The following is a 13,793-nucleotide window of genomic DNA, read 5'->3' as shown; positions in this document are numbered from 1 at the left end:
ACAACCGTTTTGGAAAGTATTCTTACTATATTTATTTTAAAGGCAAAGACGTTTAGCAACGTGGATAGTCTGCGTCAATAACCACATAATGGGAGACTTCTCGCCTGGATTATTGCAACAGTTTGTTTTCATGTCTTAACAAGAAGGATCTGTGGATTCTGAGCCGCTCTAGTAGAAGAACTCACATTTCTCCGATCCTTAAATCTCTTCACTGGCTTCCAGTTTCTTTCGGGATCAACTTTAAAATTCTGGTTCTTACTTTCAGATCTATTCATGGTCAGGCTCCTCCTTACATCACTGATCTGATCCAGCCTTACACCCCAGCTCGGGCTCTGAGGTCTGTGGATCAGAATCTACTGATGGTTCCTTGCACACGATTCAGGACCAGAGGAGAGAAATCCTTCCAGACTGTTGCTCCTAAGCTTTAGAACGATCTTCCTTCAGTGTTTGATGATCTACTGACTCCACTTAGTATTACTATTACTATTGTTTAAAGTAATTTCTATGATATTGGGTTGTTTTTTATCGATCTTAATCTTCTCCTAAACATTCCCATCAAATGACTTTCCTCCGACATCAATTTAAGTCAAGTTTACTAAAGAAAATAAAGATGTAAACAAGTGAAAAACATGTTTATCTGAAGGTCTGCGGTGCAAAAAAGGTTGGGGGCCACTGCTGAAGATCACAAGCCTGGATTCGGTGGATTCACAGCTAAAAAGTCGGGGTACACTAATTGGCAGGGGATCATAATATTTTGGCCGATGTTTGCAAATTGCCAAAAGGTTCAAACAATTCCAATTGTGACATAAGACGTGTGTTATCTGACCTCATGGAACAGGTTCTGGTTCTGGCCCAAACATAGTTTAAACAGTTTTTAAATACAAACATGTGTTCCCTCGGGGGGGACTTTTTTTTATCTGGTCCGAGTCTCCGTCACCCCCAAAAAACAAACCGTCTCCCTTTGTGTCCCCGATTTCTAAGCCCCTTGTACGTCGCCGCCAAATGTCTCTTGAGCTCCTGCATTTGCATTCACGTGGATCGTGCGGCGGCTGAAATCGCTTTACAGCCGTTGTTGTCACGACTGGAGGAAGGAAAAGGAGCAGATTACACGCCGCGGATTAATGTGCGATTCCTCTAATGATGATGGTGCCGCGTGACGCCGAAGTGACACCGCGCCTGACGTGCACCAAATAGAGACGACAAGCTGGAAAAACCTTCGACAACAAGATGTTTTTTTGGAAATCAACAGAAACAGAGAAGAGAATTCTTTGTGTTTTCTTGAAGCTGATCAAGATGCCAGGGTTTAAGATAAGATAAGGACATGGATTATGGATGTAAAGAATTATAAGAGACTTACAATAACAGTCAAACTTAGGTTGATATTAGTTTGAAACTTTCTTTTAAAGACAGTTTTGACCAAGAATGGTTAAAGATTTGAGACCCTTGTTTGATTGAGTTCGACCCTCTTGAAAACGTGTTAGGGCTGCACGATATATCGGAAAAATATCGATATTTGAGATATGCATATCGAAAATGTGCGAATTTTTATCATTTTAAATTGATCTATCAATCAGTCAAATCGAGCGTTTCTTAAATCCGCACTTCGACCAATCAGTGTCACGTTCTGTAAAGTTGTCAATTTGTACTTCTATGTCTCGTTGTTGTTCACGTTTCTATAGGACTGTCTCGGTTGCTATGGCGACGCGTCTCGCGAAACTGAGCGCTATAAGTGATAATTTTCTCCGATCATGTAGATCCCGAAGAGTGGAAATAAACGAAAGGGAAACATCGCATCATTTTCGTCATCCAAACCCCCGGACCTCCACTGCAGTACTGGCGCGTGCACGCGGCTACATTTCCAGGTGAAGAAAAAAAATATCGCATTAATATCGATATCGCAATTCAAGACACCAATGTCGAAAATCGCACATATTTCCAATATCGTGCAGCCATGATACATATTTAAAGTGATAGTTCACCGTGGCGACTAAAGGTCTGGATTATTGTCAGAGTAATCCGTTCATTTTCGGAGTTACAGGCAGAAATCTATGTCCCGGATTGTTTCCTGTCTGTGTAGCACGTTAGCTTTTTAGCTTCTGTTAGCTTAAAATATAGACTCGTCCGGGGCTTTTTTCGTGCCGAGGCTCCTTAACAAGAAGGACAGTATAGACGAGCATTATGGAGGAATTTGAAGGTTCTTGAGGATGTAGTCTTTGACAAGAAGGACGAAGATAAGGGCATCGTCGGCCATAAGAACAAACATGTGACTCGGATTAATCTGAAAATAATCCCAACCCTTAGTTCCTCAGAAAGAAATGGTTGGTTAAGACAAAAACCTTCATCGGGCATGAAAGACTCAGGTCCTCCTCAGAACCACCATCAAAGACTTAGAGTTCTTCTAACTCCTGGTTCTGCTGGTTCTGAACACGAGCGACTGAAGGTTCATCACGTCCACGTCATGCTTCATACGTGTGCGTGTTCCATCACTTAAACATCTGTTCCTGCTCCACACACACACTCACACACTCACACCTCTGACTGGCACCACGAGGGACTCTTTACCACGTCTCCCCCTCCCTCCCTCCTCCCTCCCTCCCTCCTCCCTCCCTCCCCCCCCCTCCCCCCTCCTCCCCCCTCCTCCCCCCTCCTCCCCCGCCCTCGGCCCGCCGCTCACAATCAAAAACACATATAGACACAAATCATGGCGGCGTTTCATCCTCCGCCCTCGTTCCCTCTGATAGTGTTCACATTAAATTGGAGGTTGAATCCTGCGGCGTGACCCCCCCCCCCCCCCGCCTCACCCACCCCCCCGTCTCCCCCGTCACTCCCCCTTTTCTCTCTCGCAGCAACCAGAAGCTGCGTGTTCACCTCATCATCGCTGTCTGTCAGCCTGCATTTCCATAAATCTGAATTGTAAAATCCCTCGGCGGCGGGGAATCCTCCCCGGGACGAGCAACACAAACAGTGTGTGTGTGTGTGCGTGTGTGTGTGTGTGTGTGTGTGTGTGTGTGTGTGTGTGTGTGTGCGTGTGTGTGTGTGCCAAGACACAAACGCACGATCAAATTGCTAACTTTGACCCATCCCCGAACATCCGTCCAGACGTGGGTCGAGGGGGCAGCAGCCCAGTTAGAAGAAGGGCAGTGACTTCCATGTCACTCGAGGTCATGTGACTCTGAGGTCTTGACTCGGCAGATCCAGGTTTCTGTTCTCCCGACTGGACCCACGTGGGCCGACCCCCCTGTGCGGGCATATAATTCTGAGCTTATCCTGTTATGTAAGTGAGGAGAGAGGGGGAGAAGGGGGGAGGAGGGGGAGGAGGGAGGGAGGGAGGGAGAGGAGGAGGGAGAGGAGGAGGGAGAGGAGGAGGTGATGATCCTGTCAATGAATGTAATCCTGATCCCATTTGGATCCGGTTCCGAGTCAAAACACACTCCAGCATACAAGCCCCGCCCCCTCCACCAAATCAATGACGTGTGTGTCGGTGCCACCAGTCCGGGTCACACGGGACGGACTTCTGGATCAGAGCGGGGGGGCGGGGCTGAGAGTGAAGAGTCAGAACCAGCAGAACTTCACGAGAGCGTGAGACGACGATCGACCCAAACCTCAAGAAGAACCAGAAGCAGCTCCAGTGATCATTGGCTGCCATAAGTCACATGATCACGTATGGATGCTTGAAATTGAACACCAGTGTGTGTCAGAGTGTGTGTCTAAATGTGTGTCAGAGTGTGTTTGTCAGAGTGTGTGTGTCACAGTGTGTGTTCAAGTGTGTGTCAGAGTGTGGGTCAGAGTGTGTGTCTGAGTGTGTGTGTCCGAATGTGTGTCCGAATGTGTGTCAGAGTGTGTGTCCGAATGTGTGTCAGAGTGTGTGTCCAAGTGTGTGTCAGAGTGTGTCTCTAAATGTGTGTCCGAATGTGTGTCAGAGTGTGTGTCCAAGTGTGTGTCAGAATGTGTGTCCAAGTGTGTGTCCGAATGTGTGTCAGAGTGTGTGTCCAAGTGTGTGTCCGAATGTGTGTCCAAGTGTGTGTCCGAATGTGTGTCAGAGTGTGTGTCCAAGTGTGTCCAAGTGTGTGTCAGAGTGTGTGTCCGAGTGTAGGACAGAGTGTGTGTCTGAGTGTGTGTGTCCGAATATGTGTCGGAGTGTGGGTCCGAGTGTGTGTGTTAGTGTGTGTCTGTCTGTGTTGCAAAGTGTAAGACAGACTGTATAACAGAGTGTGTGTCTAAGTGTGTGTCACAATTAGTTTCATAATGTGTCTGTGAGTGTGTATCAGAGTGTGTGAGTGTGTGTCCGAGTTTGTTTTAGAGCGTGTGTTAGGAGCAGAGGTAGAATTGTGTGCCTGACTTAGGTGTGTGTCAGAGCAGGTGATTAAGTGTGTAGATGTGTGGTGGAATGTCTGTTGATATCAATGTGTTGTGTAGATTGAACCAGGTGTGTGGCTTCACATGTGTGTTGAGATGTGTCACATTGTTGTGTACGTGTGTTAACTTGAGTGTGTGTTTGTCAAGCATGTGTCCGGCCATATTTGTGTGTATTAAACCTGATGTGACGCTTGTGTTGTGCATCTGCTTTACACGTTTACTGTCTTTGTTGTGCGTCCGTGCGCTCGTTTGTCTTCATCCCACTGAAGTTGTGTTGCAGTTCTCCAGCTGTTTACGAGCGAAACGCTGAGTCGACGACTCCTCGCTGCTTCCTCCGCCCCCGGCTGCAGAATGTGGCGACGGCGAGGAAGCGTCCGACCGCCCGCGGCTGCTGCTGACTCCACTCGTGGTCGCGCTCGCTTCCTCGCGGCTGCCAGAGCTTCTCTCCGTCTGTGTGGTCGAGAGGAAAGTTCGGACTCTGCCAGCCCGGATTCCGGCGCTGACCCCTGATTTATTCAACTTTTATGCTTCTCTGTTTCCTGCTCCACCGCCTCCCCCGCCGCCGCCTCCTCCATTGTGCTCCGGCTCTGGTTCTGGGATGGCGTCCCAGTCCTCCACAATAAAACAGATGCTAATTTTAATCATCTCACGAGTGGAGATCAAACCCTCCCGCTGCGTCACCGAGTCATCCTCGGTCGACGGTCGCATCGAGAAAAGTTATTTCTGAAGGTTCTGACGAAGGAAAGATTTTGTTTTTCTTCTCAACGTCGCGCTTTAGCTTTGAAACATGTCGACATTTACACACCAGGGTTAACAACACACGCGATGAACGTTAGCGTGTTAGCATCACGTCATGCTACGCGTTTGAACTTCTTGTTTCGTGAAGTTAGAAGCTAGAATTATGACCATATCTCGACTAATTCTATTATTATATGTAGCATCAGATGTGTTTGCACGATGAACTACAATAATGTCTCAGTTTTAAACTTTATTGACAAAGAAATTGTTGACAAAACAACAAGCTAACATGTTGTCGTTTTTGCTATGATGATATTGATATTCATTTTTTAAGTTCATGTTCTCGCTTTTTTACTCAGAAGTCGGTTTAGTCTTATAAACCATTATATTTTTAATGCTGTTGGAATCGTCTTCATTAGCTGAACAACGCTAACACCTGACAATACATAAAAAATAAACATGAAAACTTGTTATTTAAAAACTCCAAATCCTGCTAAAACAGGTGAAAGAGACAACGTTGAAGACAAATACATTTTTATTATAGTTGTTTTATGGTTTATATTTCAATAAAGTGTGTATAAAATAAAGTATTTAGATTTATTTATTTATGTATTTTTTATTAACATGCAAATATTCAGTGTTTGTTCATTTTTGTGTTTAAAAATCTGCAATTAAACCTAGTCTCTAGATGGCAGCAGTCATCACGTCCATCGAATCCGAAAAGAAACCATTAAATATTGCAAGATACCGGCGATGACTGAGGACGAGAGGATACAGTGATAACTCAGGACGAGAGAATACAGTAATGACTGAGGACGAGAGGATGCAGTGATGACTGAGGACGAGAGGATACAGTGATTCCAGCCGCTTTCAAAGCTTTCAAATTTTGGTTTGAAAACAAATGAAAGCAGTTACGACTTCGTCGAGAGTCATGTGGTCTGTAAATACTACAACACCAGAGTCAAGTACTGGACAATACTACACATATATACTTGTTACTACACCATAACAACACCAGAGTCAAGTACTGGACAATACTACACATATAGACTTGTTACTACACTATCACAAAACCAAAGTCAAGTACTGGACAATACTACACATATAGACTTGTTACTACACTATCACAACACCAGAGTCAAGTACTGGACAATACTACACATATAGACTTGTTACTACACCATAACAACACCAGAGTCAAGTACTGGACAATACTACACATATAGACTTGTTACTACACCATCACAACACCAGAGTCAAGTACTGGACAATACTACACATATAGACTTGTTACTACACCATCACAACACCAGAGTCAAGTACTGGACAATACTACACATATATACTTGTTACTACACTATCACAACACCAGAGTCAAGTACTGGACAATACTACACATATATACTTGTTACTACACTATCACAACACCAGAGTCAAGTACTGGACAATACTACACATATATACTTGTTACTACACTATCACAACACCAGAGTCAAGTACCTGACAATACTACACATATACTTGTTACTACACTATCACAACACCAGAGTCAAGTACTGGACAATACTACACATATATACTTATTACAATATATTATGTAGTTGCCCCTGCTTCGTGATTCATACAGTATCTCCAGGTTCTTATACACACACAGGTAAAACAAACAGCAAGTCTGCTGACGTTACAACAATAAAACACATTTCCTCCTCGTCATGTCAGCAGAAGAAGTCGTTCAGATCCAGGTTCAGACGCAGGTTTGTATCAAACAAGACTGGACTACGACCCTTGACCTCTGCTGCAGAACTAATCTTGACCCTCAGGTCGTCACAGAGAAACTCACTCTGCGGTGAATGACCCCGTCCTGGTACCTCAGAGGCCGACGGTTGGAAACAGAAACACAATGAAATGTTGCGTCACACACAGACAACACTATGGATCCACTGAGTGTCGGAGGAACTTTTGTCTGCATGTGTTTGTTTTCTGTCTCTTCCTGATCAATAAAAACATTCTTTTCATTTAAAAAAAGTGAAACGTTTTTTTTATTATTGTAAAAGGAACTATATTTAATATTTTTTTTTACTTTTTGATTGATTATTATAAGCTAATTAGTCTTTGGATTGAAATTTAAATAAACAAATCTAAGTCCTTGTTATAGTCAAGTCTAGTCCTGATCTGCCAGTGTATCGACGCGTGTGTGTGTGTGTGTGTGTGTGTGTGTGTGTGTGTGTGTGTGTGTGTGTGTGTGTGTGTGTGTGTGTGTGTGTGTGTGTGTGTGTGGTACAGGTCTGCCCAGCCAGCCGGGGTCGAGGCGGGTCGTCATGTTTCCTCCATGATAGCGTGAAGTCGGAAATAAAAACTTCCCGTGAGCAGAAACAAACGTTGAACTTCTGCAGCAACAGGAACCGAGTCACGGCCGTTGGACTCAGGGGTCACCGAGAGGTCGCGAACATCACCTCTGTAGATTTGTCTAGTGACGTGTCCCCGGTCGGCGCCTCCTGAGGAGGAGAGCCACGGCAACATCCTCTGTCGTAACCATGGCAACAGCGATATGGGTGGTGGGGGGGCTTTTTTTTTTCGACTCGGGCTACGACACATGTGTGAGGCAAACAAACACACACGCCGTCATCTGCTCTCGACAGCTGCCCCTTGGCTGATAAACAGAAGCCCCCCCTCAGTACCCCCCATCAGTACCACCCCCTCACCCCCCCCCCCCCCCCCCCCCCCCACAGCTTGTCTTTGTTGCTCACTTGTCGTCAAGTTCGTGTGACGGACGTTAATTGATTATCGACGGCTCGACTGAAACACTGACTCGTGTTCAGACGTGACAGGAAGTGAGCAGCAGCCCAGACTCCCAGCATGCACCTCTGGCCAAACCTCACCTTCGTTTACTATTTAAATCTTCTTTTTTTAATTTTTTCATTTCATTCTTACAATTGTGCAGCACAAGTACTATTGATACATGTAAGGTTTGTTCATCTATTTTAATGTTATTATTAAATATAACATAGTTTTGCTTAAATTATGTTATGATTTTATTATGAAGAAATAATATCGATTAAAATAGTAATAATTCAAATTAAAATATGTTCGTTTTAATCTCAATTCAGAACACGATGATGATAAAAATCATCCTTTTCTCTCTTTTCAGTCAATGATCTGCATGTGCATTATGGGATGTATTGTGACATCAGCTCAGATCTGTTTACATAGTAACGAAGAGCTCAGCTGCAAAATCTGTGTTTCATCGTCAGGGTTTTCCCTGAGGGGAGGGTGGGGGGGAGTGTGTTTGTGAGTGTGTGTGTGTGTGTGTGTGTGTGTGTGTGTGTGTGTGTGTGTGTGTGTGTGTGTGTCAGAGGGGGGGGGGGGGGGGGGGGGGGGGGGTAGTGGGTCACCACATTGGTCTGAATTCCTTTATTCTCCCCACTTTCATTTTCTGTCCGTCTCCATCTGCTGGACCGACCGAGCTTTTGTTTTAGCAAAGCTGGCGGCTTCTCTGGAGCAGAGCGAGGTCCGAGCTAAACTGGGCGCCGTCAATAGACACACACACACACACACACACACACACACACACACACACACACACACACACACACACACACACTCGCACACACACTGGCAGATTTAGGAGCCAGCTGATCTCCTCTGCCAGAGTGAGCCTCAGAGTCCCGCTGGTCTCTGGCCCGCGAGCGAAAGACTCGTTAAATACATGAATTCAACATTAATTCATTTGTTCACCAGTTTCTTCTTCTTCTTTTTTATCTTATTGTCTTTTTAATCTCTTTTTCATCGAGTTGAACCTGAGCTACACTGACTCGCTTTCTAGCCATTAACCCATGAGTCACACCTTTACAAACTGACTCTGGTGCAGCAGCGAGACAACATCGCGATCACTTTGATTATATTGAATTAAAATAAATATATATACACAAGATGTACTTTCGTGTTGATTCTCCAAAAGATCAGACACGGCTCAGAGAGAGTCGCTCTTACAGTTGTCAAGGTTTAACTTTCACATTCGCTCTTCTTTAGTAGAAATATTCACTCTCATTATTTAAAGATTGTTGTGATTGTTTGTATTTCCCCGGACTAGTAGAACTGATGAGCATCAAACACCTGTGTCCATGCACTGTTTGTTTGTACTTCAACAGGTGTGTTCAGGTGCTGCGCCCCCTACAGGATGGCTCCAGGACTGCAGCACAGAACTCTCGCAGTGAAAGTGGTCGGAGCGAGCTCGGGTCACTCGGATCCAAATCTGTGTTGCGACAGCTGGACGGTTGAGGAGTTCAGAGAGCGGGAGCCGGGGAGGGGGAGGCAGGGGTGAGGAGGGTGAGGAGGGTGAGGAGGGTGGGGAGGGTGAGGAGGGTGAGGAGGGTGAGGGGGGGGGGTTACATTAAAACAAACACTCACTCTGTGTTTGTACACTCCAGCTGATAAGTAAAGCAGAGCGATCGGAGAGAGTGTGAGTCACTCACAGTTGTGTTTGCATGAGTGTGTGTGTAACATAGAGGGTATGTGGGACGAGAGGTGTGTGTGTGTGTGTGTGAGTGTGTGTATTCGCAGTATTCACTTATTAAGAAATAGGTCAAGGATTCTGCTTCTGTGCGCAGCGACTTGTCAAAATCTCTCAAGCTAAACTGCGGTGAGTCCTGCAGCCTCCTAGGGGGGGGGGGGGGGGGGTGCACACACACACACACACATACACACACACACACACACACACACACGCGGTGGCTGGTGATCACAATCCTTTGCAGCGGACACTTCTGATAATTAACTCATCGTCTTGGGACTCTCTGGAGCAGAGCTGTCAATCAACGCTGCCAGCGGTTGCCATGCCAACTATCAACAAGTCTTGGTGTGGTCACTCTAGTCCCGGACACTCTTTAGTTTGTTAGTTTCTGACTCATCTGAGCGAACCGGTGAAAGGAGTCACGACTCATTGAGTGACTCATGGAAGTCCGGCTCTACTCCGAGTCTCTGACGGACGACCAGAACCGGTTCTTTCTCTCGACTCCCGGAGCAGATGCAGCTCATTCTCATGCTAATGCCAGCGTCGCCGCTCAAGACAACATTTATTCCGGAGGCGTCTGTTGTGCGTCGAGTCGACACAGAGCAGGAAGATTTGTGGCTGCATCTGCTGGACCGGAGTGAGCCGGAGTTCAATCTGGAGAACAGACGGACGCCAAGTGCTGCGTTTACTGCAGTAGGAAAGATTAGACGGCGAGCCCGAGCTCTCTGACTCCCGTTTGAAACTGTTCTTTCATTTTAGTACAAATCAGTCCATAAACGCATCGTTTGTTACTTTAACGTTGAAGCTTTTCAGTAAAGATGCCTTCAGGGACCCTCAAACTGTTTTCTTTGCTTGACGGTGGTGCGTAACGGGGTAAATATATGACGGGGCCCTGAAGGCATCTTTCAAGATGACCAGGTATTTCTTACGTGAAGATTCCATTATCACGACATTTTTAAACAAAAGTATTTAATTAAATCTACTTTTATTCATTTTAAAAGATGTTCAAACAACCACAGCGGTTCTTAAATGCATCACTAAGACTTCAGATATAAAACAAATCAACCCGGATTGAGAGGAAATGGTGGTGAGACCCCGAAGGCATCATTTAAATATAAAAAAAATAAAGATGGAAATCATTTTTAGGTTTATATCAAGAGAACACCGTGATTTAAGCATGTTAAATGGATTAGAAATGGTCCCTGAACGCACCATTAAAGCTGCACACCAAAAAGAATATCACACTTGAGCTGATTCGTAAAAACATTTTTATGTGTCCCTGAAGGCATCCTTTGGTAACATTGATTTGAACATTTTTTATGTTAAGCCAACAAAATCTATTTTTCTATTCAGGCCAGAAAAGGTCAGTGAACACAACATTTGAAGAAACATTTTTGAGATTTACTGTTCAAGATAAAAGACTGAAAGAAACTCTATAATACATCAAGACAGACAGAGTTCCTGAATGCAACATCTAATCATTAAAATCTTCACAGATAGGACTGTGAAGGCATCGTTTTAACTTCGCACAGAAACATATTGACTTTCATTTTAAAAGCCTAAAAGGCAAGAAAGAATGGTCCCTGAAGGCATCATCCAAAATAAATAATTGAAAAGTTTCATAGCAACCTTCAGTAACCTTGAAGGCATTAATCGAAGAGGATAGTGAACGCACCACACAGCCGCACAACTCCTTGTGAGAACGTGGTGCGAGTCGTGATGGGTTTTAATGATTCGATATATTTGAATACCACAAAACAATCGGGTCCTTGAATGCATCATCCAACCTTTATGTCGACCCAAGCCGATGTTTCTTGGCAGTAAAACGTGTCATTGAATGCTTCGTATTGTACAGAAGATCCCTGAAGGCATCGTGTTTGTCCAATCCATTTGCTACTCCTACCACACACAAAGGTCACAGGATTCTGAAAAAAACGGTTTCTACACAGGGTTCCTGAAGGTATCGTATTGAACGGTTTGTTTAAAAATGATCAAATCCTGATTATCGATCAATAATCTGTTGCCTTCAAGAGTCAACGAACCGCATGTCTACGATTGCATCATCCTCAGAAGAGACACATTTGAAAGTGGCAGCTTTGAATGTCCTTGAATGCAACACTAATTTAAGCCCCTGAGCGGTGGAGATTATTAGCGTCCTTAAACGCATCATTTACACCCCAAATAGTCCATCATCTAAATTGCCTTAACGGGATCCAAAAATGCTGCTTTAATTATGGTCCTGAACGCATCCAAGAAAGTTAGTGCTAAATAAAATCTATTAAAAAAACAATTTTGGAAACGTCTCTGATGAGGTGACGACCAGACTTCCTTCCGCTCAGATCCTACTTCCGCAGTTATAAACGGTAACTTGAGCAGATTTAATTTGCTATTATGGGATTAAGAGAAGATAGAAATCTAGAAATCCTGTGGAAGGAACTCATGTTAGAGTCTCTTCTGAGTGAATAATTGATGTCAACATGTGATGACATGTCCTCGAATGCATCATTTACACCCCAAAGCATCAAAATTATCCAACATTTGTGAACTTTATGATTTAATCATCGCACTTACACGAACAGCAGAATGTTCAAAATGTGTCCCTGAACGCATCGTTTAAACTTTTAATTTCTGCAGGATAATTAAAATAATAACAGTCACTGAACGCACCATTGCTGTCAAAGATCTGACAGAAAATCTTTAGTATGTACGTGAACGATGAAAGATTCATGTGTCCTTCAATGCATCATAAATGTCCAAGATCATCCGGTATTAGAAAAGGAGATTTCACATCTTTTAATTGCGTCCCTGAACGCATCAATTTAAATTAACGTCCAAGGTGAAACTTGACAAAGTTGATGAAATATCAAATATATTATAATATTATATTATTACAACAACAACAAAAAAATCTATCTACGTTAAAAGATCCAAAGTAAGATCATTAATAAAAATTAAGATCTAATTATTAATCATAATAAATTGCGTGTAAGTATTAAAATGGTCTTTGAACGTGTAATTTTGTCAAAATGTATTACAATGTCCAATATTGAAGTCGGGATTTGATGTTCCAAAGACTTAAATATTCATTAAAAATGTACAAATTATTAAAAAATAATAATAATAATAATTTGAAGAAGAAAATGAAGAAAATCAATTTAGAGTTCAATTAACACGCGCTAGTTTAATTGCGTCCGTGAACGCATCACCTGAGAAGAAACTCGTCAAACGTGAATAAATGTTTATAGAAATCATGATTTTGCGCAGAAGACTCAGTTCGTGGATCAATGTTTAATTCATCCTCGGACTCATGATCTCATGTCATGTTCCATCTTTCCTCAGACGTGCTGCAGCCCAGATATATGACAAGTGTCTCCGCAGTGCTGCTCCACGACCAGGCGGGACTCGAACCCACATCCTGGTCCTGATCACTCACCTCTCCACGTCCCTGAGGTCCCGCGGCTCCCGGGAGCTGATCCACCGGTTCATCCGCGGGGGAAGGATCCGGTCCAGGTCCGCTGGTACCTCCCGACCAAAAAGAAAAACCACTTGTTCCAGATCTCGGATCTCTCGCTCGTGGAACGGATCCCGGTGAGGGAAGAAAAAAAAAGGAAGGATCAGAGCAAACGTAACATTCCGACGGTTGGAAGTCCAGCGGGCGACTGCGGGGAAAGTGTCCGAGCTCCGCGCTTCATCTCCGGGGTGAGTCCGCTGCTGTGAGCCGCTTCTTCACTGGAGCTCCGGCGGACTGACACAGATCAGCGGCTCCATCAGCGTACAGTAGTGGGAGTGTGTGTGTGTGTGTGTGAGTGAGAGTGAGAGTGTGTGTGTCAGTGAAAGTGTGCAAGAGAGAGAGAGAGAGAGTGGTCGCGCGCACGCGCGTGTCTCCGCCACCGACACACGTCCAGATCCAGCCCCCCCTTTACATCCTGGTGTTTCACCGCCCAAAATACACACCATCAAACATTTACACACCTCCCATTCATTTATTCATCATGCGGTGCATCCCAGCTACACAGGGTGAGAGGCGAGACACACAGAATTCAGAAGTCAAGTTCTATCTTGTTTTTTAATCTTTTTTATTTTATTTTATTAAAGTCAACATTGCATCACAGCATTCGTTTTTATCAAGCGCGTGCATGGATGGAATCATCTAAAATCTTTACATAACAACAGAAAACATGAGTTTATT

At 44.2% G+C, this 13,793-nt stretch overlaps 1 protein-coding gene across 1 annotated transcript in view; it reads right to left on the bottom strand.

The window, feature by feature from the left end:
- Nucleotides 1-13,282, bottom strand: part of plxna2 (plexin A2) — a 100,720-nt gene extending 87,438 nt beyond the window's left edge. The window contains exon 1 of the mRNA XM_087781719.1: nucleotides 13,038-13,282. The gene's annotated coding sequence lies outside the window, so the exon portion shown is untranslated. The remainder of the gene's footprint in view (nucleotides 1-13,037) is intronic.
- Between the last annotated feature and the right edge of the window lie 511 nt (nucleotides 13,283-13,793).

The sequence above is a fragment of the Callionymus lyra genome, chromosome 19 (genome assembly GCF_982586985.1).
Source record: "Callionymus lyra chromosome 19, fCalLyr1.hap1.1, whole genome shotgun sequence".
Lineage (NCBI taxonomy): Eukaryota > Metazoa > Chordata > Actinopteri > Syngnathiformes > Callionymidae > Callionymus > Callionymus lyra.
This window is presented reverse-complemented; position numbering and strand designations above follow the sequence as displayed.